Source organism: Phyllobates terribilis, unplaced genomic scaffold (genome assembly GCF_046119375.1).
Source record: "Phyllobates terribilis strain yellow unplaced genomic scaffold, ASM4611937v1 Scaffold_259__1_contigs__length_2703414, whole genome shotgun sequence".
In the NCBI taxonomy this organism is placed as follows: domain Eukaryota; kingdom Metazoa; phylum Chordata; class Amphibia; order Anura; family Dendrobatidae; genus Phyllobates; species Phyllobates terribilis.
This window is the reverse complement of record NW_027363019.1, coordinates 1,484,591-1,511,172: the sequence shown is the minus strand read 5'-3', so window position 1 is coordinate 1,511,172 and position 26,582 is coordinate 1,484,591. Positions and strand designations below refer to the sequence as shown.

At 48.1% G+C, this 26,582-nt stretch overlaps 1 pseudogene; it reads right to left on the bottom strand.

Moving 5' to 3' along the window:
* Positions 1-10,594: 10,594 nt before the first annotated feature.
* LOC141219293 (uncharacterized) lies at positions 10,595-24,660 on the bottom strand (annotated as a pseudogene).
* Positions 24,661-26,582: the final 1,922 nt, after the last annotated feature.

The window sequence follows — 26,582 nt, the reverse complement described above, 5'->3', positions numbered from 1 at the left end:
TTCAGTGAGTTCGACCTTGTGTACTCTGAAGCAGAGGATACCCATGAGTCTCTACACTCCTCTGACCAGGCGGAGGACCTTCAGTTGTCTCCAGAACCCTTTGGGGTGCCACCTGGTGGTGAATGGACAGAGACTTTCCTATACTCGGTACCCGATACCTCGCCTGCTTCCTCCAGTGAGTCCGACCTAGTGTACTCTGATGCAGATGTTTTCTCTGAGCCTCTGCACTCTTCTGACCCAGCGGAGGACCTCCAGTTGTTTCCTGAATTCTCCGGGGTACCACCAGATCACAAAGAGACAGTGACTTTTTCTCATTATGTACCTGATAACCCGTCTATTTCTTCCTGTGAGCTTGACAAGATGGACCTCGAAGCAGAGATTACCCCCAAGTCTCTGTCCCCTTCCAACCCGGTGAAGGACTTCCAGTTGTCTCCTGTACCCTCTGGGGTGCCACCTGAAAATATGTGGAGAGAGACTGCCTTGTGTGCTGGTCCTGGTACTCCACCCGTTTCGTCTGTTGCTGAGGATGGCTGGATAGGAGGTAGCATCCTAGCTAACCAGATGGGATCAATTTTTCCTGTGGACAGTGGAAGTGATCTCCTTGAAGTGAACGACTGGTCCTCGAATTCCCTGCGGAAGATTCTGGCAGGCCTGAAGAAGAGGGGGCGTAAGGGGGGAGGTACTGTAACATACCTGGCGGCGTCCTTGCATGGTGGTCCATCTCCCACTGTGCAAGAGCGCGCACTTGGTCTCCAGTCCAGAATGTCTCTCTGGCTTCCCTCCATGCTGTCTGTTTGTGTCTGTTTCTGCTGCTTAAGGGCGGCGCCCGATCACTTCCTGCTTTTTGTACCTGCTGTGGGTCACACCCCTTGTGCGTCCTCAGCCTATTGCTGTCTGTCACCTGGTATATAGCTCTGCTGCTCCCATCTATCCCTGCCTGAGCATAGTGGTTCATTCAGTGTGTGCTGCACTCTGAAGGTGCCAGGTCCCGTTCTTTGTCTCCTGCCTTGCGGTATCAGTTCCCGTGTCTGAACTGAGTCCTGTCTTTGTCTCCTGCCTTGCGGTATCGGTTCCCGTGTCTAAACTGAGTCCTGTCTATGTCTCCTGCCTTGCGGTATCGGTTCCCGTGTCTGAACTGAGTCCTGTCTATGTCTCCTGCCTTGCGGTATCAGTTCCCGTGTCTGAACTGAGTCCTGTCTGTGTACTCTTGCCTGCTGCCTCTCCTGGAGGCTGTATTTCCAGGCCTGTCTGAACACACTCCTAGCCTGTTCCTCCCGCCTTCTAGGGGCCGATTTCCTAGACCCGCTCCTGTATCTTGTCTGTCCTGTCTGAACACGCTCCTTGCCTGTTCGTCCCGCCTCTCTGGGGGCCGTATTCCCAGACCTGCTCCTGTATCCCGCTGCAGTGTCGGTCTCCTCCGTACACTCAGTTCCAGTCTGAACTCTCTCCTATCCTTTACCTGTTTTACCTCTATTCCCTTCCTTTTTCTGCAGAGTCTGAACTCGTACCTAACTCCTGCTTGTTGTCTTACTGTACTTCCGTTTGTGAGTTTGTGGTCCACTCGCTACTTCTCTGCAAGTACCCTGTGGGTATCTGGTTCTGCCTTTCCCTTCTAGTCTGTTCCGTGTGAACAGAGCCCTGTTCCCACCGCGTCTGCGGTTTTCGCTTTGCTCAGCTCTGTCCGCCGCGTCTGCGGTTTTCGCTTTGCTCAGCTCTGTCCGCCGCGTCTGCGGTTTTCGCTTTGCTCGGCTCTGTCCGCCGCGTCTGCGGTTTTCGCTTTGCTCGGCTCTGTCCGCCGCGTCTGCGGTTTTCGCTTTGCTCGGCTCTGTCCGCCGCGTCTGCGGTTTTCGCTTTGCTCGGCTCTGTCCGCCGCGTCTGCGGTTTTCGCTTTGCTCGGCCCTGTCCACCGCGTCTGCGGTTTCGAATTTGTCTCCCAGTCTGTACTGGACCCTACCCAGCCTGCGCTCTAGTCTGCCTGTTCCAGTATTCCCCGGTGTGGGTCAACAGCCGTGTCCGGAGTCTGACCTGGAGTAGACCCTGGTTCCTCTGCTCGGTTCCTCCCTGGTGCACTGGCGTCGTATGCCGTCGTGCGACCTTGGTCGGATCGGGCAGATACTTAGTTACGCCCCTCCAGGCACTCTCCGGTTCATGGCACAGTGGAATCACTACATAAACATGCACACGCCAGTCAGTCCGGGCGTGTGCATAACAGAACTCGGTTACTAAGCAGGAGGTACCTGTGCCAGAAAGCACTACCAAGGACCAGCAGACGTTGGTGGAACTTGGATACCGAGAAGGAGGCACCTAATCCAAAAGCACTGCCGAGAACCAGCTGACGGTACTGGAACCCGGATGGGTAGTAGAAGGTACAAGAGCAAATGGAACTACCGAGGACCAGCTGACGGTACTGGAACCCGGATGGGTAGCAGAAGGTACAAGAGCCAATGGAACTGCCGAAGACCAGCTGACGGTACTGGAACTCGGTTACTAAGCAGGAGGTACCTGTGCCAATAAGCACTACCAAGGACCAGCAGACGTTGGTGGAACTTGGATACCGAGAAGGAGGCACCTAATCCAAAGGCACTGCCGAGAACCAGCTGACGGTACTGGAACCCGGATGGGTAGCAGAAGGTACAAGAGCCAATGGAACTGCCGAAGACCAGCTGACGGTACTGGAACTCGGTTACTAAGCAGGAGGTACCTGTGCCAGAAAGCACTACCAAGGACCAGCAGACGTTAGTGGAACTTGGATACCGAGAAGGAGGTACCTAATCCAAAGGCACTGCCGAGAACCAGCTGACGGTACTGGAACCCGGATGGGTAGTAGAAGGTACAAGAACAAATGGAACTACCGAGGACCAGCTGACGGTACTGGAACCCGGATGGGTAGTAGAAGGTACAAGAGCAAATGGAACTACCAAGGACCAGCTGACGGTACTGGAACCCGGATGGGTAGCAGAAGGTACAAGAGCCAATGGAACTGCCGAAGACCAGCTGACGGTACTGGAACTCGGTTACTAAGCAGGAGGTACCTGTGCCAGAAAGCACTACCAAGGACCAGCAGACGTTGGTGGAACTTGGATACCGAGAAGGAGGCACCTAATCCAAAGGCACTGCCGAGAACCAGCTGACGGTACTGGAACCCGGATGGGTAGCAGAAGGTACCCATGTAAAAAAAAGTTTCAAGGCCGCGAGCCGGCCACAGTTACCAAAACCCACAGTCCTACAGGGGGTGCTTGTCCTATTGGCACTATGGAACCAGCCTTCATTGCCAGATCCCGCAGCCCACATAGGAGTCACATAAACTGCAGGCACCATAGAGTCGGCTAACCCAACCGCAACACGACAGGACATCGCATTGGAGGCAAAGTGACGTTGACACTACCCGGAAACAGCTGGCATGCTGGAACCAGGCTGGGCAGGAGGGAGTAACCGTGCCAAAGACACTGCGGGGAAACAGCTGGCGGTGCTGGAACCCAGGGTAAATACTAAAAACAGAGTGGAGCCAGAGGTGTAATTGGAGCAAGTTTTAAATCAGTAGTACAGTGGATGTGGACAAAGCAGGAGAATTTGCCGGACACACAGCAGGGGAACAGCTGACGTTACTGAACCCCAATAACAGTGGAGCAAGCGTTGACTGTGCAGACGGCACTTCTGAGCAGCAACTAGCGGTATTGGAGCCCAGGGTAAATACTAAAAACAGAGGAGCCAGAGGTGTATTTGGAGGAGGTTTTAAATCAGTAGTACAGTGGATGTGGACAAAGCAGGAGAATTTGCCGGACACACAGCTGGGGATCAGCTGACGTTACTGAACCCCAATAACACGGCAGCAAGTGTTGACTGTGCAGACGGCACTTCCGAGCGCCAGCTGGTGGTGTTGGAGCTCAGGGATAATAGTGAAAACAGAGGAGCCAGAGGTGTAATTGGAGCAACTTTAAAATCTGTAGTAGTGGGAATGTGGACAGAGCAGGAGAAATTGCCGTCCGCACAGCAGGGGAACAGCTGACGTTACCGAACCCCAATAACACGGCAGCAAGTGTTGACTGTGCAGACGGCACTTCCGAGCGCCAGCTGGCGGTGTTGGAGCTCAGGGATAATAGTGAAAACAGAGGAGCCAGAGGTGTAATTGGAGCAACTTTAAAATCTGTAGTAGTGAGAATGTGGACAGAGCAGGAGAAATTGCCGTCCGCACAGCAGGGGAACAGCTGACGTTACTGAACCCCAATAACACGGCAGCAAGTGTTGACTGTGCAGACGGCACTTCCGAGCGCCAGCTGGCGGTGTTGGAGCTCAGGGATAATACTGAAAACAGAGGAGCCAGAGGTGTAATTGGAGCAACTTTAAAATCTGTAGTAGTGAGAATGTGGACAGAGCAGGAGAAATTGCCGTCCGCACAGCAGGGGAACAGCTGATGTTACTGAACCCCAATAACACGGCAGCAAGTGTTGACTGTGCAGACGGCACTTCCGAGCGCCAACTGGCGGTGTTGGAGCTCAGGGATTACGGTTCAGGTGGTAGAAACATGAACAGAACAGGAGACCTGGATACTGTTGCCAACCAATTATTTATTCTGGAAGAGGACTGGCAAATTCATGAGAGATCCAGGCCTTGTTCATTTTGAGAAAAGTAAGCCAGTCAACGTTATCGGAGGATAGTCGCATGTGACGGTCTGTTAGTACACCACCTGCGGCACTAAAGACGCGTTCCGATAATACACTAGCAGCAGGGCAAGCTAGCACCTCCAATGCATACTGACTAAGCTCTGGCCATGGATCCAGCTTACAGACCCAAAACTTGAAGGGAGAAGAGCCGTCTGGGAGTACACTAAGAGGGCAAGACATGTAGTCTGTCACCATCTGACGGAAACGTTGCCTCCTGCTGACTGGAGCCGTCTGTGATGGTGTAGACATTTGTGGCGGCGGGGACACAAAACTTTGCCACATTTCGGCCATACTGGTCTTGCCTTGCGCTGAGGTGCTGCTTCTGCTCCCTCTTTGTGCAGAGCTTCCTCCACTGCCTCGACGCACTGAGCTGCTTTGTAAAGCACTAGCAGCACTGCTCTCGGTTGGAATGGAGAACATGATGGAATGCACCAGTGCGTCTTGGTACTCCCGCATTTTACGCTCCCGGTTCAACGGTGTTATGAGGCTTTGTAAGTTGTCCCGGTAGCGAGGATCTAGGAGGGTGGACACCCAATAATCAGCCATGTTGAGAATGTGGGCGATGCGGCGGTCGTTTCTCAGGCACTGCAGCATGAAATCAACCATGTGCTGCAGACTGCCAACTGCCCAAGAAACGCTGTCCCCTGCTTGAGGCGTGATCTCTGCCTGCTCTGCATCACCCCACCCTCGCTCTAGATACTGATTACTAGAGCATTGTGTACCTCTCTCCTCTGGACAGATGTCTTCCTCATCCATTGACTCCTCCTCATCCTCCTCACAAAGTGTTCCCTGCCTAGGCCTTTGTGAGGAACCACGTTGCGCAGACTGTAGAGAAGCAGATGGCATTTGTGACTCCTCATCCTCCACCTCTTCCAAAACCTCGTCCCTTAGTGCTTGCAGTGTTTTTTCAAGCAGGCAGATAAGGGGGATAGTCATGCTGACTAGTGCATCATCTCCACTCGCCATCCGCGTGGAATAATCGAAGGCACGCAAAACGTGGCAAATGTCCTTCATAGAGGCCCACTCAGTGGTGGTGAAGTGTGAACGGCGCGCACTGCGACTTGTTTGCGCCTGCTGCAGCTGCTACTCCATTACTGCTGCCTGATGCTCACACAACATATGTAACGTTGAATTCCACCTGGTGGGTAGGTCACATATGATGCGATGTTCCAGAAGACGTAATCGGCGCTGCAGAGCTGCAATGCGTGATCTTGCATTGCTGGAACGCCGCAAGTGAGCGCATTCTATGCGGACCTTGTGAAGCAGTGCATCAAGATCCGGATAGTCCCTCAAAAAACTCTGCACGACCAAGTTGAGCACATGTGCCAGACATGGGATGTGAGTGAGGTTGCCTAGGCCCAGAGCTGCCACCAGATTTCGGCCATTGTCACACACTACCATGCCTGGCTGGAGATTCGCTGGCACAAACCACACGTCGCTCTGCTGCTTGATGGCATTCCAGAGCTCCTGCACTGTGTGACTTCGATTCCCCAAAGAAATTAATTTTAATATGGCCTGTTGACGTTTGGCCACGGCTGTGCTCATATCGGTCATCATAACAGGTAACCGTTCACGGGTCAATGTGGAGGTAGACCGTGACGGCTCCTGCAGCGCTGATTCAGAGGAACTGGAGTATGAGGAGGAGTCAATGTGTACAGACTGGATTCCTGCAATCCTTGGAGTTGGCAGAACACGTACAGCGCCACTCTCAAGATCTGTACCCGGCTCCACAACATTTACCCAATGGACAGTGAGGGAAAGGTATCGTCCCTGTCCATGCTTACTGGTCCACGCATCGGTGGTCAGGTGGACCTTGCTACTGACGGCGTTTTGTAGCGCATGTTTAATTTTTCCCTCCACATGATGTTGCAGGGCAGGGATGGCTTGCCTGCTGAAATAAAAGCGGCTGGGCACGTTGTATTGTGGGACTGCCAATGCCATAAAGTTACGGAAGGTGTCAGTCTCCACTAGCCTGAATGATAGCATTTCAAGGGCCAGTAGTTTAGCAATGCCAGCATTCAGAGCCTGTGCTCGGGGGTGATTTGCCGAGTATGGGCGCCTTTTCTCCCATGCCTGTGCTAACGATGGCTGTAGACTGGCCTGGGAGTGTGAGGATGACTGGGAAAGTGGTGCTGTGGGTGGAATTACATTGTGTCTCTGTACAACAGTGCCAGAGATTCTTCCATGGCGATCCTGTGAGGAAGCCGAACCAGCTGTGTGTGAGCTGGAGGAAGAGACTACAACACGAGCTGAAGAGGTGGTAGGTGGCGCTGTAGGTTGGCCTAGGTCTTCAGTGTGTTTTTGTAACTCCACCACGTGCTTGGTCCGCACATGCTTCCACATATTTGTGGTATTGAGGTTGCTGACACTTTTCCCTCTTTTCACCTTCTGATTACACAGCTTGCATTTGACAAAGCAAATGTCCTCTGCAACTGTGTCAAAAAAGGACCAGGCACTGCAAGTCTTGGGAGCGCCCGCTTTGGATTTTGGAAGAGCCATGCTCCTAATGGGTGCCGAAGTGGAGGCTACAGGCAACCAAGTCTGCCCCCTCCCTCTCCCTCCTTTTTGGGCTGTTCTGGGAATCTCTTCCTCAGAGCTGCTCCCACCACCTTCCTGTCCCTCACGCCATGATGGGTCAAGGACCTCATCATCTACACCACCCTCTTCAAACAACTGCTTCTCCTGGGTAGTCTTAACAGCACAGTACGCACCAGAAAGTGGCACCTGAGTCTCATCATCAGATGCGTACTGAGGTGTGCTGCTGACCATATGCACTGGCCCACCCGCCTCTTCAGATTCAGAGAGACAAAACGGTTGCGCATCACTGCATACTACCTCTACTTCAAATTCTCGAATTCTGCTTGGCTGGCCCCCTCTTTCCAAGCCAAGAGATTCAGAGAACAGAAGTAGAGATGGCTCCTGTCCAGGGCTCTCTGACTGCCTGGGCAATTTGCCAGGTGGTGAAGAGACAGATGGGTGCTCTTCAGTGCTCAGGACCTGAGAGGATCTGGAACTAATTGAAGTCGATGCGTTAGCTGCCATCCATCCGACAACGGCTTCAATTTGGTCCTCCTGCAGCAGTGGGGTACGGCTAGCTCCTACAAAGCTGCGCATAAAGGACTGTTCCCTGCTAAAACTGGGGGATGCTGAGTCATTGGTTCCCTGCAGCAGGCACAGAATCCCCACGTCCTCTCCCTACAGGCACAGAATCCTCACGTCCTCTCCCTGCAGAAACTCCACGCCCACGACCACATGCCTTACTCCCTGCCTTCTTCATCTTGGTAGACTGATAAAGATAGGCAGAAAAGTACTAAGGGCTTAGTGTGCTTATTCCTGAACAGCTGCTAACAGGTATAAGAAACACTCATTTTATAAAGTGTGGACTAGACTTTAATATGAGCTAATGTGGCCTACACAACTGTAAAGTGGAGTGTTTGGTGAACTTTATTTAGTTTTTTTTTGTCACAAAAAGACACTGGATGGGCCTAAAGATGTAATAACGATAGTATCACAAACTTTTTGTAGCTATTACAATGTAGGAAGGTAACCTACAATGCAATAGATGAGGCTGCAAAAAATAGGCTAATACTAATCTGGCTGGGGCTGCAGGGCCCAATGCTGCAGAAAGGCTCCTCTAACTACTCCTATATAGTGTGTTTGGAACCAATGTAGCTGAATACGGATGGAACCACCACACTAATAGGAGATATCAGGAAAAATTATGAATTGGCAAAAAAGGACAATGTATGAGGCAGTGACGGACGCTGAGCGCACTACAACCAGACGTGGCTGAAGCACACACTACAGCGTGAGGTGCACTCACACACACAGACCTTGCAGACAGCGGTGAACAGTACAGATGCAGAGCACTGTGCACTAGCGCTGCAAGACCAAAAAAATTTCTCTAACTACTCCTATATAGTGTGTTTGGAACCAATTTAGCTGAATACGGATGGAACCACCACACTAATAGGAGATATCAGGAAAAATTATGAATTGGCAAAAAAGGACAATGTATGAGGCAGTGACACACACTGAGTGCACTACAACCAGACGTGGCTGAAGCACACACTACAGGGTGAGCTGCACTCACACACACCAGACCTTGCAGACAGCGGTGAACAGTACAGATGCAGAGCACTGTGCACTAGCACTGCAAGGCACAGCGATTTATAAAGTAGCTTGGGTAAAGCAGAATAGACCAAATAGGTAGCTAAAACTGTCCCTCAGAACAGCAGCGTCCTATCCCTAACTGAATTCACAGCAGAGTGAGCTCAAAATGGCGGCGGCGGCTTTTATAGTGCATCATGACATCATTTCAGCAGCCAATCACAGCCATGCCATTAGTTAAGATGCCTACATGTCTAACAGGATGTGCCCACACTTCTTAGGATCCTCATTGGCTGAATAAAATTAAAATGGCTCATTGCATTATGGGAACTTCCGATTCCGGTATACGATATTGCAAAAGTATCGGAATTAAGTATCGGAATTCCAATACCGCGAATATCGGCCGATACCCGATATTTCAGTATCGGCCGATACCCGATATTTCAGTATCGGAATGCTCAACACTACCCCTTACTAAAAACCAGAACGGCCATTTTAATTGAATTCTTAAAACGTCAGACGCATGCACACCTCGCTGCGTGGAAGAATCACATCTAATTTCCGGGGAGCCGTCCCCCCCACAGAATCTGAGACCATCACCTCGTGGCGCAGGTTTTGCTATCATTTACCCCTTTTATTTTAATAACTGTTTATGCATATATGTACATTGTCTCTTTTATAATATCTTGTATATCTTTTATAAACACTGCCCACTTTCGGGAGTAAATCATTATTATTTACCAGCTTCGTTCTTCTTGTCCTATGTCAAGCAAACACGTTCCTCACCCGCTAATTCACGTTACCTAACGGGTACCCGATCCACCTACTAAGCGATCGGTGGTGGCAGCATACCAGTATTTATGTGATATTGTGGTTTGAGGGTGGCTGGACGGAGGTATATATACGTTCCTGGAAGGAACTGGTGGTATATATACGTCCTGTCACATCATGTGCCACAATAGTAGACATAAATTAGAGCAGCTGTGCCCGTGCTTATCTTCGGTCAATACCATGCTTGACCAGCAGGATAAGGGGTGCCAGAGGGCTGCAAGGTCTGACTAAGTGTTTTTCATGACAGTGGTAAAGGACATATTGATATTCATACTATAGCAACTCCATTTTGTCTGATTGTTTCAAAATCATGTTATTATCACTCCTTGCATAACATACTACTTTCCTTCTTTTCTCGTGCTTTACATGGAACTTTCTCACACTAACTTTTTCTCACAAGCACACTTTGTCAGACACCCCGCTCCTGTTATCTAACTAGTCTAGGCCAGGATTGACCTTGTAAATTTCCATCGTGCTTCGAACTAACGATGATAATATGACCATATATGTGTTTCCGTAATAATTGCACTAACATTGGCTCAAGCCTTTAGTATTGTAGTATGGCTGTAGGTGATTGGCTATTGATATACTCAAAACAATATAAAATGCTAAGCAAAATAAACGGGATCAGAGATTCGTTGAATCCTCCCATACAGAGCACTGTCTCCGTCTGGTTCCCTGTTGGATTGCGCAATCAACATAATAATTTGACACTCACTTGGTCAACCGTGAAGGGCCATTGCCCTCCCTCAACATTGTCACTAACTTGTTCATTCCAGGCCTAGAAAACTTGGTGCCGTCCTTTAAAATTATGGAGGCCATACAAAATAATAGATGTAGTAGCTTTTGATGTGGGGTGTACTCATTTTTGCATCAACTAATTTGAGTAAAACTGAAGATTTTGTAATGATAGTTATATTATTACCCTTACTTTCATGTTTTGATTACAAAAAAAATGTTCTATGCAACTTAGTGTTGGCAAAATTTTATGAATTGATCTTGTGTTCAGTGAGCTATTAAACAAAATCTTACTCATCAAAGGGGGTGTACTCATTTATGCTGAACAATGCTTATTAAGCTTTATAAAACACAGTGAACATAATTACACTTTCTTTCCCGTAAGACTTCTCATGTTTTACAAGGTATGATTTATGTATAAAAGATTTCCCACATTCTGAACATGAATACGGCTTCTCTCCTGTGTGAATTATCTTATGAGCAGAAAGATTTGATTTACAGATAAAACATTTCCCACATTCTGATCATGAATACGGCTTCTCTCCTGTGTGAATTCTCTGATGTCTAACAAGACTTGATTTATATGTAAAGCATTTTCCACATTGTAAACATGAAAACGGTTTCTCCCCGGTGTGATTTCTTTGATGTAAAACAAGCTCCGATTTACTTTTAAAACATTTCCCACATTCTGAACAAGAAAACGGCTTCTCTCCTGTATGAATTCTCTGATGTGTAATAAGATCCACTTTATGTTTGAAGGACTTCTCACATTCTGAACAAGAAAATGGCCTTTCTCCTGTGTGAATTCTCTCATGTATAACATATTTTGATTTATATGTAAAACATTTCCCACATTCTGAACAAGAAAATGGCTTTTCTCCTGTATGAATTCTCTTATGAGCAGAAAGATTTGATTTACTCATAAAACATTTCCCACATTCCAAACATGAATACAGCTTTTCTCCTGTGTGAATTCTCTGATGTCTAACAAGTTGTGATTTATCTACAAAACACCTTCTACATTGTAAACATGAAAAAAGTTTTTCCTCTGTGTGAATTCTTTGATGTTTAACAAGGTATGATTTACTTCTACAACATTTCCCACATTCTGAACATGAATATGGCTTCTCTCCTGTGTGAATTCTCTGATGTATAATAAGACTTCCTTTACCTGTGAAGGACTTTTCACATTTTGAACATGAATACGGCTTTTCTCCTGTGTGAATTCTCTGATGTCTAACAAGTTGTGATTTATGTGCAAAGCACCTTCTACATTGTAAACATGAAAAAGGTTTTTCTCCTGTGTGAATTCTTTGATGTTTAACAAGGTCTGATTTAATTCTACAACATTTCCCACATTCTGAACATGAAAATGGCTTCTCTCCTGTATGAATTCTCTGATGTGTAATAAGATCCCTTTTATGTTGGAAGGACTTTCCACATTCCAAACATGAAAATGGCTTTTCTCCTGTGTGAATTCTCTCGTGTATAACAAATTGTGATTTATATGTAAAGCATTTACCACATTCTAAACATGAAAATGGCTTTTCTCCTGTGTGAATTCTCTCATGTCTAACAAATTGTGATTTCTCGGTAAAGCATTTCCCACATTCTGAACATGAAAATGGCTTTTCTCCTGTGTGAATTTTCCCATGTCTAACAAATTGTGATTTCTCTGTAAAGCATTTCCCACATTCTGAACATGAAAATGGCTTTTCTCCTGTGTGAAATCTCTCATGTCTAACAAATCTTGATTTATATGTAAAGCATTTCCCACATTCTGAACAGGAGTATGGCTTTTTTCCTTTGTGCTTTCTTTGTGTTACAAAATCTGAGCTTTTTGTAAATTTCTTGTCACACTGAAATCTTGAATCCACTTTGCCCCCTGGACTTTTGGTAATAATGTGAGATTGCTCAGGAGATGATTCCTCATGATTAGGAGGATTATAAGAAAGTGAAGTGCTGTGAAGTCCAGGAGGTGCAGGAAGGGTGATGAGGTTTTCTCCATTAGAGTGCTCCCAGATATCTTCTCTTTTACAATTTAGTGATGAACCGTTATTCTCACAAGGATTTCCTATCAGGATGAAAGATAAATTAGATGTGAGTTTTTTCTTCAACACAAAAGAGATTTCTGAATGTATTTTTTGGATCTCACAATGAAGACCCTCGTCAGTGAAAGTACCGGGAATAAGGAGGACAACTACATGCCATAACATTAACACAATGACGGGTAAAGTGAATGACACTTATAATCTGGTGACATTGGCACAAGTCAGGGGTGGCAGAGATTAGACAGCAAACAGTTCTTTAAGTGGTAATTACTGATGACAGGTTCCCTTAATGTACCTCCGGTGCCATTTCACTCTCTCAAGCTTCATATCTTGCCCTTAGTATAGAAAAAAGTGTCCACGCAATTAAAGAAGATGTCGACTACTAAATTCCCCCAATGTAATTAACCCGTTGAGAGAAGATTTTTTCTAATTACCTAGCTTTGTCTTTATTGGCTGTGAGCGGCGCTATCGCTGGCCACTCACCGGCATCACGCGACCCCCGGCTGCAGCCGGCTCTTGCTTCCCCTGATGTCACGTCAAGTGAGGCGTGACTCGGTGATGCGATCCCTGCGGTGGACGCCGGGCTGTGGGTGGGGTTTCCCCGTTTGTCACACCCAGCATCCACCGCGCACTTTCCCAATGAATACAAGGTAATTGTGATTCACAAAATGTTATACAATTGAACGGTGAAGAAATACAATTACATTTTTACCGCTATAATGTTATTTTAGCCCCAGATTTTACATTTTCACAAAGGAAAATGGGTAAAGATGACCACATAATTTGTTATACAATTTCTGCTGAAAGGGGCAATACCCCATATGTGTCTGTACTGTACTGCTTAGCCACATGGCGAGACTAGGGAGGGAAGGAGCGCTATTTGACTCTTGGAGAACAAACTTTAGTAGAACAGATTGCAGACTCCATATACAAAGCCCCTAAGTGGCAGAAGAGCAGAATCCCCCTCAAGTGACACCAGTTTGGAAATTACACCCCTATGGAAATGTATCTACAGGTGTAGTGATGAATTTGACTCCATGGGTGCTTTCCAGAAACGAGCAGTAATGGATGTTGCGAAGTAAAAATGCAAATATTTCATTATAGTGGCCAGTACATTGTAGTGTCCGGTACATTGCAGTGCCCTTACGTTGTAGCGACCAGTACATGATTCCCAGCTAGTGCTTTCTGAAGAAATAAATTGGCTCTCCCCGCTACAGTTATGCCAAACATGTGGATGCTAACTGCACACTGTGGGGAAGGAGGAGGCAGCATTTGGATTTAGGAGCGCAGATGTCACTGGATTTCTTTAAGTGGGAGCCAAGTCACTTTTCCAGAGCCTTTGTGCTACCAGTGATATGGACACCCCCTATATTACTGTTTACAGATGATGAACCTGAGTGGGGACTTGTTTTTCTGTGGGTTGAGTAGAAGCTCTTAATGGTGGCATTTTGGGGTACAGAACATTTTGGATCATATTTATCCTGTGCTGTACACTGAACACTTACAGTGGGTACGGGAAGTATTCAGACCCCTTTAAAATTTTTCACACTTTGTTTCACACTTTTTTTCTCATTAAAGTACACTCTGCACCCCATCTTGACTGAAAAAAACAAATGTAGACAATTTTGCAAATTTATTAAAAAAGAAAAAACTGAAATATCACATGGTCATAAGTATTCAGACCCTTTGCTCAGACACTCATATTTAAGTCACATGCTGTCCATTTCCTTGTGATACTCCTTGCGATGGTTCTACTCCTTCATTGGAGTCCAGCTATGTTTAATTAAACTGATAGGACTTGATTTGGAAAGACACACACCTGTCTATATAAGACCTCACAGCTCACAGTACATGTCAGATCAAATGAGAATCATAAGCTCAAAGGAACTGCCCAAGGAGCTCAGAGACAGAATTGTGGCAAGGCACAGATCTGGCCAAGGTTACAAAAGAATTTCTGCATTACTCAAGGTTCCTAAGAGCACAGTGGCCTCCATAATCCTTAAATGTAAGAAGTTTGTGACCACCAGAAGTCTTCCTAGACCTGGCCGTCCAGCCAAACTGAGCAATCGTGGGAGAAGAGCCTTGGTAGGAGAGGTAAAGAAAAACCCCAAGATCACTGTGGCTGAGCTCCAGCGAAGTAGTAGGGAGAAGGGAGAAAGCTCACAAAAGTCAACGATCACTGCAGCCCTCCACCAGTCGGGCCTTTATGGCAAAGTGGCCAGATGGAAGGATCTACTCAGTGCAAGACATATGAAAGCCCGCATAGAGTTTGCTCAAAAACACATGAAGGACTCACAGACTATGAGAAATAAGATTCTCTGATCTGATGAGACGAAGATAGAACTTTTTGGTGATAATTCTAAGCGGTATGTGTGGAGAAAACCTGGCACTGCTCATGACCTGCCCAATACAATCCCTACAGTGAAACATGGTGGTGGCAGCATCATATTATGGGGGTATTTTTCAGCTGCAGGCACAGGATGACTGGTTGCAATTGAAGGAAACATGAATGCAGCCAAGTACAGAGATATCCTGGATGAAAACCTCTTCCAGAGTGCTCTGGACCTCAGACTTGGCCGAAGGTTCACCTTCCAACAAGACAATGACCCTAAGCACAAAGCTAAAATGACAAAGGAGTGGCTTCAGAACAACTCTGTGACCATTCTTGACTGGCCCAGCCAGAGCCCTGACCTAAACCCAATTGAGCATCTCTGGAGAGACCTGAAAATGACTGTCCACCAACGTTCACCATCCAACCTGATGGAACTGGAGAGGATCTGAAAGGAAGAATGGCAGAGGATCCCCAAATCCAGGTGTGAAAAACTTGTTGCATCATTCCCAAGAAGACTCATGGCAGTACTAGCTCAAAAGGGGCTTCTACTCAATACTGAGCAAAGGGTCTGAATACTTATGACCATGTGATATTTCAGTTTTTCTTTTTTAATAAATTTGCAAAAATTTCTACATTTCTGTTTTTTTTTCAGTCAAGATGGGGTGCAGAGTGGACTTTAATGAAAAAAAAAATGAACTTTTTAGAACTTACCGAATAGCTGCAATGAAACAAAGAGTGAAAAATGTAAAGGGGTCTGAATACTTTCCGTACCCACTGTACATCGGGGTTTCCATCTAAATCTACAAAATACATGATTCAGATGACACCCCCGAGGGATCCATTCAGAATAATGAGGCAGCAGAGTTACACCGGACTCCGTCTAGCCTCTGGTCGACTGCGCTTTTATGCACGCTGAAAAAGATGGACATCACTGGATCATAGGCCAGACGGCGTCCACAGCGCCTCATTATACGGAATCTTCCCCCGGGGTTCTGTCCGAATCACAAGCTCAGTCATTTATATGGCAGCATGAGACTTGTGAAAGAATAATATGAAAATAAAAGATGGAAGTAATATTAAAAAACACAATTAGGAAAATTAAAAATGTGATTATTAAATCATTAAGAAGTGGTGTGAATGCGGCCCAGTTATTCATCGGTGCGCAAACGGACTCTGTACAAGAGCAGCCGAGACATCACCGGACGCTTCTGCTGTGATGTGGACGGCGGATAAAGCTTCACTGCACCGGAGACTTCATACAATATCACACACCGGTCATCGTCACGCGCTGCTAATCATAGTCACATGCCAATCATCATCGTCATACGCCAGTCATCATCATCACACGCCGCTAATCATAGTCACATGCCAATCATCATCGTCATACGCCAGTCATCATCATCACACGCCGCTAATCATAGTCACATGCCAATCATCATCGTCATACGCCAGTCATCATCATCACACGCCGCTAATCATAGTCACATGCCAATCATCATCGTCATACGCCAGTCATCATCATCACACGCCGGTCATCATCATCATCACACGCCGGTCATTATTACACACCTGTGGAAACATCTACAGGAATCTCCTCCTTCACGTCACTCACACACGGCTGATCCCCCCTCGTCATCGCTTCTTCTTCTGTCTCGTCCTTCACTTTATTCTTAGTCGGATCTTCCTCCTGATATATCAGATGTAACAATCAGCACAATACAAGAAACCACCAAAATCTGTGACATCTATGACCTCGATCAGAAATGTCCCCCCATATACAGATCCGGTACAGGGCTCAGCACCGTCTACCTGATGATCCTCCGGGATGTTGTGATTCTCCTCTGGACAGTCCTGGGGATACAGAGGACGGGGACATCTCTCTGGTGGATTTCTTTCCACGAGTCCATCTGTAGGAGACACACAGTGACAGAATACAGTGACATGTAAAAGTTTGGGCACCCCTGGTCAAAATTACTGTTATTGTGAACAGTTAAGTTTAAGATGAAATAATCTCTAAGTGGCCTAAAGTTAAAGATGACATTTCCTTTGTATTTTAGGCAAAACAATAAATAATAAACTATATATACAGTGGTGGCCAAAAGTATTGGCACCCCTGCAATTCTGTCAGATAATACTCAGTTTCTTCCTGAAAACTGTCTGAGGACTTGAGAAACCAAATTGTGAGGAAGCATGAGCAATCTCAAGGCTACAAGTCCATCTCCAAAGACCTGAATGCTCCTGTGTCTTCCGTGCGCAGTGTCATCAAGAAGTGTAAAGCCCATGGCACTGTGGCTAACCTCCCTAGATGTGGACGGAAAAGAAAAATTGACGAGAGATTTCAACGCAAGATTGTGCGGATGGTGGATAAAGAACCTCGACTAACATCCAAACAAGTTCAAGCTGCCCTGCAGTCCGAGGGTACAACAGTGTCAACCCGTACTATCCGTCGATGTCTGAATGAAAAGGGACTGTATGGTAGGATACCCAGGAAGACCCCACTTCTTACCCCGAGACATAAAAAAGCCAGGCTGGAGTTTGCCAAAACTTACCTGAGAAAGCCTAAAACGTTTTGGAAGAACATTCTCTGGTCAGATGAGACAAAAGTAGAGCTTTTTGGGAAAAATCATCAACATAGAGTGTACAGGAAAAAAAAAGAGGCATTCAAAGAAAAGAACACAGTCCCTACAGTCAAACATGGCGGAGGTTCCCTGATGTTTTGGGGTTGCTTTGCTGCCTCTGGCACTAGACTGCTTGACCGTGTGCATGGCATTATGATGTCTGAAGACTACCAACAAATTTTGCAGCATAATGTAGGGCCCAGTGTGAGAAAGCTGGGTCTCCCTCAGAGGTCATGGGTCTTCCAGCAGGACAATGACCCAAAACACACTTCCAAAAGCACTATAAAATGGTTTGAGAGAAAGCACTGGAGACTTCTAAGGTGGCCAGCAATGAGTCCAGACCTGAATCCCATAGAACATCTGTGGAGAGATCTCAAAATGGCAGTTTGGAGAAGGCACCCTTCAAATATCAGGGACCTGGAGCAGTTTGCCAAAGAAGAATGGTCTACAATTCCAGCAGAGCGTTGTAAGAAACTCATTGATGGTTACCGGAAGCGGTTGTTCGCAGTTATTTTAGCTAAAGGTTGTGCAACCAAGTATTAGGCTGAGGGTGCCAATACTTTTGTCTGGCCCATTTTTGGAGTTTTGTGTGAAATGATCAATGATTTCATTTTTGCTTCATTCTCTTTTGTGTTTTTTCATTGAAGACAAATTAAATAAAGATAATAAGGCTGTGTGCCCACGTAGCGTTTTTCAAGCATATATGCTGCGGAATTTCCGCAGCGTAAACGCTTGAAAAACGCATGTAGATCCGCACCCCATGGTCCCCAATGGCATTCCGCAATGTCAATGCCCATGCTGCGGATTTTTCCGCAGCATATATGCTGCAGTCAAAAATCCGCAGCATGTTCATTAATTTTGCGGAAGCGCAGCGGAATCAATGTGCGGATGGTACCCAAGTCTGGAGGAGAGGAGACTCTCATCCAGACCTGGGTACCAAAGAACCTGTAAAAAAAAGAAAAAATAAAGTTTATACTTATCTTATGATGTTTTCCCTCCGTCGCGCTGTTGTCTGAAGGACCTGCCACGTCATTGAGTCATGTGACCCACCACATGACTCAATGACGTCACCGCAGGTCCTGCACACAGCAGCGTGAGCCGCTCAAGACTCCGGACGGGGCAGAGAATGCATCAGAAGGTGAGTATAAAGTTTATTTTTTTATTTTTTACCATTCTGAACAAGTTGTCAAGCACTTTTCCAAGTGATGCTTGGAGAAGTGCTTGATAACCCGCATGCAGAAATGCATGCAAAGACGCCTCACAAACGCTTCTACCTGGCGGGAAAACCGCATGTAATATCCGCATGCGATTTTCCCGCCAGGGAGAAGCGTAAAAAATATGCTTCAGGTCCGCAACGTGGGCACATAGCCTTAGACTAAAGAATTTGTGATTGCAATCATTTTCAGGAAGAAATGGAGTATTATCTGACAGAATTGCAGGGGTGCCAATACTTTTGGCCACCACTGTATTTTCATCTTTTACATTTAAAAAAAAATTTCAATAAGGAAAAATGGTTAAATGCAAAAGTTTTGGCACCCGGCAAGGTTAGTACCTAGTAGCGCCCCCTTTTGAAAGCATCACAGTTTGTAAATGCTTTTTGTAGCCAGACAATAGGCTTTCAATTCTTGTTTGAGGGATTTTCATCCTTTCTTCCTTGGAGGAATTCTTCCAGTTCTGTGAGATTCTTGGGTCGTCTTGCATCCTCTGCTATTTTGAGGTCTAGCCACAGATTTTCAATGATGTTCAGATCAGGGGACTGTGAGGGCCATTGTAAAACCTTCAGCTTGCGCCTTTTGAGGTCGTCTATTGTGGATTTTGACATGTGTTTAGTATCATTATCCATTTATATAAGCCATCCTCTTTTTACGTTCAGCTTTTTTGCAGATGGTGTTATGTATGTATCAAGAATTTGCTGAAATTTCATGGAATCCATTCTTCCCTCTACCAGTTCCCTGTGCCATTGGCTGCAACACAACCCCAAAGCATGATTGATCCACTACGTTCTTTTACTAAAATTCTGTGCCGTTTTTTCTCCACACAACTTTGAGCATTGCTCTATTTTAACCTCATCGGTCCACAAGACTTGTTTACAAAATGCATCAGACCTTCTTAGATGTACTTTTGCACTTTTGACGCTGAATTTTATGGTGAGGTCGCAGGAGAGGTTTTCTTCTGATGACTCTTCCATGAAGGCCATATTTGTGCAGGTGTCTCTGAAGAGTACAACAATGTACCACAACTCCAGAGTCTGCTAAATCTTTCTGAAGGTCTTTTGCAGTCAGGCGGGGGTTCTGATTTGCCTCTCTAGCAATCCTACTGAAAATTTGCTTGGTTTTCCAGACCTTATCTTGACCTCCACTCTTTCTGCTAACTGCCATTTTTTTATTACATTTTGAACCAAGGAAAGGGCAACTTGAAAATGCTTTGCTCATAGCCTTCTCCTGCTTTGTGGACTGCCACCATTTTCAGAGTGCTAGACAGCGGATTAGAAGAAGCCATGGCTGCTGTTTATTTCGCACATTGTTAGAGTAGGCTGGGTTTTTATAACACTGGCCTTTCCTAACAATGATAGTGAACGAGCCCTAACAGGCTACGTAAGATCTGAATCATTGGTCAAAGTTATCTGAGCACACAAATGTCCAAGCGTAATACAAAGGAAATGTGTCATCTTTAACTTTAGGTCTTTTAGAGATCATTTCATCTTCAACTTGCTTAACTGGTCACAATAACAGGAATTTTGACCAGGGGTGCCCAAACTTTTACATGCCACTGTAGATTGTGTCATGCAATGATGGAAGTAGTAGTAGATGACCACAGAACAGACATGACAGTCTGCCCTCCTCACCCTGCTGATCGGCCCATATTGCGGTCGCCTCTTGTGCTCCATGTATAACCTCAACCTTAATATCAATCAGATCTTCACCCTAAAAAGAACAATGTGAGATGAGCTCAGGTCCCATCATGTCACGGTCAGATGTTGTGGGGACTTCAGTGTCATCTACCTGATGATCCTCCGGGATGTTGTGATTCTCCTCTGGACAGTCCTGGGGATACAGAGGACGGGGACATCTCTCTGGTGGATTTCTACTCCTGGATCCATCTGGGGAGACACAGAGACTGAATACATGACCTGCCGTGTATCTGTCTATATATGAGACTCGTCTCTCAGAACCGGTAATTTTATGTTTATGTATCTGGGAATAAATTACATTGTTGTGGTCCACACCCCCGGTACCGAGGTCCCAGCACATTGTGGGCCTCAACTATGAAGTGATAATCAGCGAGGCCAAAGCCTAATGCTCTGCACTCGGAGGATGAGGACCCTGAGGAGAGGGACAGAGAAGACCCTCGTCAGTCAGATGAAGGAGCCGTACTAAAAAACACAACTTCTCCAAGTTTCGTCTCCAGGGATGGAACCACAGAGGAGCTGGAGGAAGCTCCACATTTCTATCCATCGGTTTCTTCTCTCCTAATTCACTGTATGGAGATTGGGGGAAGGACGGTGACCATTTACCAGTGATTGTTTTTTGAGAGCTTATGATGTCACCATGAGGACACGGCCTCCCTCCTGGACAGGATCCTCTGGGATCACTCAGAGGAGAGAACCTGACTTCCTCCTATTAAAAGACGAGTTACCACGTTTTTCTTCTTCTTTAAATAGAGATAAATCTCAACATCCGCCTCGGTATAAACACTAAAATAGGCAGCAAGTTCTGCGTTTGTCTCTAAAGGAGGAAAAAAGGGCACATGTACGACTAACGTACGAAGTCACAGAACCCGGAAGGACGGTGTTGTGGGGAGCACCCGGTACACAGCGGTTAGTACCTATCAATGTGTAGAAAGGACAACTAGAGAGCAGGCACCGGGGTCATGGGGGCTTACTGATGCACACGGGGAGCCAAGGAGAGATTGTCTGGTCAGACTCCACAGAAAAGCTCCATAATACATATTCTTCTGAACAAACATCCCTTTAAGGGAGACTTACACTTATTACCACCAGACCAGGATCTCAGATTGAAGTTACCATTATTTTTGCTTTGTCTCCCAAAATGAGAACAAATGTTTTTTTTTATAAAAATAAATCTAACTATCTATCTATCTACATACATATATACACACATATATATATTTTATTATTTGGCATTTTCACGTCAGGATTTATTGCACACGGTAAACGCCAAAAGAAAAAAACACATCAGAAACACCTCCCCAAAACTGCAATGAAAAAACAATGATCAAAAAAAGTCACCAATAAAAAGGTCAGCGGCCATTCAAGAAGAGAAGCCCTCACACAGCTCCGATAACGGAAGATAAAGTGATGGGTGTCAGGAACAGTTCTGAAAATGGCAGCGACGTCGTTCTTACCACCCAATAAATGCTGAGAAACAAAACCCAAAAAGCCAGAAGCCCGACCACGACTGATGACGACATTGAGCCGGCACCGATTCTGAGGGACGGACGAGCGACAGCGGATTAGGGGGAAAATCATCAGTAAATTAACCCCGACTCTGCTGAGTAACGATCAGACTCCGGTACCGAAAGAAATCATAGGAGAGAACGGACAGAAGCGCTGGGACATCTGCAGACAAAATGTGACCGATGCTCTAAGGAAGGTGAAAGATTCTGAAAGAAGCCGCCGAGGACGAAGACTCAAGACTGATGAAGACGACAGCGGAGAAACCGCGACTCACAGATCAGAAGAGAAGAATCAGGGAATGAAAGCTGTGAGAAAATGTAGAGAAAACCAGAGCAAGTCTGGAGAAAAATCATCTATTATAGGAGGAGGCCGAGAGACGTCATCACATCCACCGGAGCCAACAAGAGTCTCCTCTCACCTGGTGATGTCAGAGGCCGGAGCTCCTCCATCATCACCTCCTGGTACCGATCCTGGTGTCCTTCTAGATACTCCCACTCCTCCATGGAGAGATAGACAGCGACGTCCTGACACCTTATAGGAACCTGACAACGACACCGTCATCACCCAGAATCCTCCAGTGCTGTCCTGTATAATGTCCCAGCAGTCACCTCTCCGCTCATCACCCAGAATCCTCCAGTGCTGTCCTGTATAATGTCCCAGCAGTCACCTCTCCGCTCATCACCCAGAATCCTCCAGTGCTGTCCTGTATAATGTCCCAGCAGTCACCTCTCCGCTCATCACCCAGAATCCTCCAGTGCTGTCCTGTATAATGTCCCAGCAGTCACCTCTCAGCTCATCACCCAGAATCCTCCAGTGCTGTCCTGTATAATGTCCCAGAAGTCACCTCTCCGCTCATCACCCAGAATCCTCCAGTACTGTCCTGTATAATGTCCAAGCAGTCACTTCTCCGCTCATCACCCAGAAACCTACAGTGCTGTCCTGTATAATGTCCCAGCAGTCACCTCTTCGGTCATCACCCAGAATCCTCCAGTGCTGTCCTGTATAATGTCCCAGCAGTCACCTCTCCGCTCATCACCCAGAATCCTCCAGTGCTGTCCTGTATAATGTCCCAGCAGTCACCTCTCCGCTCATCACCCAGAATCCTCCAGTGCTGTCCTGTATAATGTCCCAGCAGTCACCTCACCGGTCATCACCCAGAATTCTCCTGTGCCGTCCTGTATGATGTCCCAGCAGTCACCTCACCGGTCATCACCCAGAATCCTCCAGTGCTGTCCTGTATAATGTCCCAGCAGTCACCTCTCCGCTCATTACCCAGAAACCTCCAGTGCTGTCCTGTATAATGTCCCAACAGTCACCTCTCCGGTCATCACCCAGAATCCTCCAGTGCTGTCCTGTATAATGTCCCAGCAGTCACCTCTCCGCTCATCACCCAGAATCCTCCAGTGCTGTCCTGTATAATGTCCCAGCAGTCACCTCTCCGGTCATCACCCAGAATCCTCCAGTGCCGTCCTGTATAATGTCCCAGCAGTCACCTCTCCGGTCATCACCCAGAATCCTCCAGTGCCGTCCTGTATAATGTCCCCGCAGTCACCTCTCCGGTCATCACCCAGAATCCTCCAGTGTCATCCTGTATAATGTCCCAGCAGGCACCTCTCCGGACATCACCCAGAATCCTCCAGTGCCGTCCTGTATAATGTCCCAGCAATCACCTCTCCGGTCATCACCCAGAATCCTCCAGTGCCGTCCTGTATAATGTCCCAGCAGTCACCTCTCCAGTAATCACCCAGAATCCTCCAGTGCTGTCCTGTATAATGTCCCAGCAGTCACCTCTCCGGTCATCACCCAGAATCCTCCAGTGTCATCCTGTATAATGTCCCAGCAGGCACCTCTCCGGACATCACCCAGAATCCTCCAGTGCTGTCCTGTATAATGTCCCAGCAGTCACCTCTCCGGTCATCACCCAGAATCCTCCAGTGCTGTCCTGTATAATGTCCCAGCAGTCACCTCTCCGCTCATCACCCAGAATCCTCCAGTGCTGTCTTGTATAATGTCCCAGCAGTCACCTCTCGGGTCATCACCCAGAATCCTCCAGTGCTGTCCTGTATAATGTCCCAGCAGTCACCTCTCCGCTCATCACCCAGAATCCTCCAGTGCTGTCCTGTATAATGTCCCAGCAGTCACCTCTCCGCTCATCACCCAGAATCCTCCAGTGCTGTCCTGTATAATGTCCCAGCAGTCACCTCTCCGCTCATCACCCAGAATCCTCCAGTGCTGTCCTGTATAATGTCCCAGCAGTCACCTCTCCGCTCAGCAGCTCAATCATCTTGTTGCTGAGCTCTAGGATCTTCTTCTTCCTCCTCTCATGTATCGGGGGGTGCGGGGGAAGCTCTGTGATGGGGTCCGGGCTCCGCCCTCCTGACTCCTGGAGATGGATGATGGGAGTCACACCCTCCCCCGGTGTCTTCCTCACTATTGTGTAATCCTGTGTATGGAGAGAGACACTTAGGGAGAAGAATTCCTTCCCGACTCCAGATCTGACAATCAGTAGAAATCCCGGGATCAATAACCGTCTCCAGTAATCTGGGGCCATAACCTGGAATATTATTACACTCAGGACAGACATCCAGGCCCCTCTACAGCTCTTATAGGGAATCCCCATGACAACTCCTCCTGGCAGAGAGCTGCACACAATCACTGCTCTTACAGTAAAGAATCCTTCTCCTCCTCTTCTGGATTTCCTCTTCCCGATGTCGGACTTGTTACATAACACAATAAAGCTGATAGAAATGTAGAGGAGTTACCTCTCCGCTCAGCAGGGAGATGATCTCCAGGGTGAAGTGTAATAATCTTCTGGTGGTCTCGTCCTCGTCCATCCTCGGAGTCATTCAGGAGAAGGAGGGATGAACACTGGATCAGCTGGAGGGATCTCGTCCTGCTGGCGTCTTCATGATAAAGGAGAAGATGGAGATCACAGGGGACGATATAACGACAATCACTGAATTCTGCCCCAAATATCCGACATTTATCAGGAAGAATCTGGAGGAAAAGCCACAAACTCCACCGCGGCCTCCTCCGCCGATCTGACCGCTCATTATCAGCCTCGCTGGAGGTCGGTCACCGTGTTAACTACACCGCCAGCGGAGGACGGTCACCGTGTTAACTACACCGCCAGCGGAGGACGGTCACTGTGGAAACTACACCGCCAGCAGAGGACGGTCACCGTGGTAACTACAGCGCCAGCGGAGGTCAGTCACCGTGGTAACTACAGCGCCAGCGGAGTTCAGTCACCGTTGTAACTACACCGCCTGCGGGGGACGGTCACCATGGTAACTACAGCGTCAGCGAAGGACGGTCACCGTGGTAACTACACCGCCAGCGGTGGACGGTCACCGTGGTAACTACACCGCCAGCAGAGGACGGTCACCGTGGTAACTACAGCGCCAGCGGAGGTCAGTCACCGTGGTAACTACAGCGCCAGCGGAGGTCAGTCACCGTGGTAACTACAGCGCCAGCGGGGGACGGTCACCGTGGAAACTACACCGCCAGCGGAGGACGGTCACCGTGGTAACTACAGCGCCAGCGGAGGCCAGTCACCGTGGTAACTACAGCGCCAGCGGAGTTCAGTCACCGTGGCAACTACAGCGCCAGCGGGGGACGGTCACCGTGGTAACTCCACCTCCAGCGGGGGACGGTCACCGTGGTAACTCCACCTCCAGCGGAGGACGGTCACCGTGGTAACTCCACCTCCAGCGGGGAACGGTCACCGTGGTAACTCCACCTCCAGCGGGGGACAGTCACTGTGGTAACTCCACCTCCAGCGGGGGACGGTCACTGTGGTAACTCCACCTCCAGCGGGGGACGGTCACTGTGGTAACTCCACCTCCAGCGGGGGACGGTCACTGTGGTAACTACACCTCCAGCGGAGGACGGTCACCGTGGTAACTCTACCTCCAGCGGGGGACGGTCACCGTGATAACTACACCTCCAGCGGAGGACGGTCACCGTGGTAACTCCACCTCCAGCGGGGAACGGTCACCGTGGTAACTCCACCTCCAGCGGGGGACGGTCACCGTGGTAACTCCACCTCCAGCGGGGGACGGTCACCGTGGTAACTACACCTCCAGCGGGGGACGGTCACCGTGGTAACTACACCTCCAGCGGGGGCGGTCACTGTGGTAACTCCACCTCCAGCGGGGGACGGTCACTGTGATAACTACACCTCCAGCGGAGGACGGTCACCGTGGTAACTCCACCTCCAGCGGGGGACGGTCACCGTGATAACTACACCTCCAGCGGAGGACGGTCACCGTGGTAACTCCACCTCCAGCGGGGGGCGGTCACTGTGGTAACTCCACCTCCAGCGGGGGGCAGTCACCGTGGTAACTCCACCTTCAGCGGGGGACGGTCACCGTGGTAACTCCACCTCCAGCGGGGGACGGTCACAGTGGTAACTCCACCTCCAGCGGGGGTCGGTCACCGTGGTAACTCCACCTCCAGCGGGGGTCGGTCACCGTGGTAACTCCACCTCCAGCAGGGGACGGTCACCGTGGTAACTCCACCTCCAGCGGGGGCGGTCACCGTGGTAACTCCACCTCCAGCGGAGGACGGTCACCGTGGTAACTCCACCTCCAGCGGGGGACAGTCACCGTGGTAACTCCACCTCCAGTGGGGGACGGTCACTGTGGTAACTCCACCTCCAGCGGAGGACGGTCACCGTGGTAACTACACCTCCAGCGGGGAGCGGTCACCGTGGTAACTCCACCTCCAGCGGGGGACAGTCACTGTGGTAACTCCACCTCCAGCGGAGGACGGTCACCGTGGTAACTACACCTCCAGCGGGGGGCGGTCACCGTGGTAACTCCA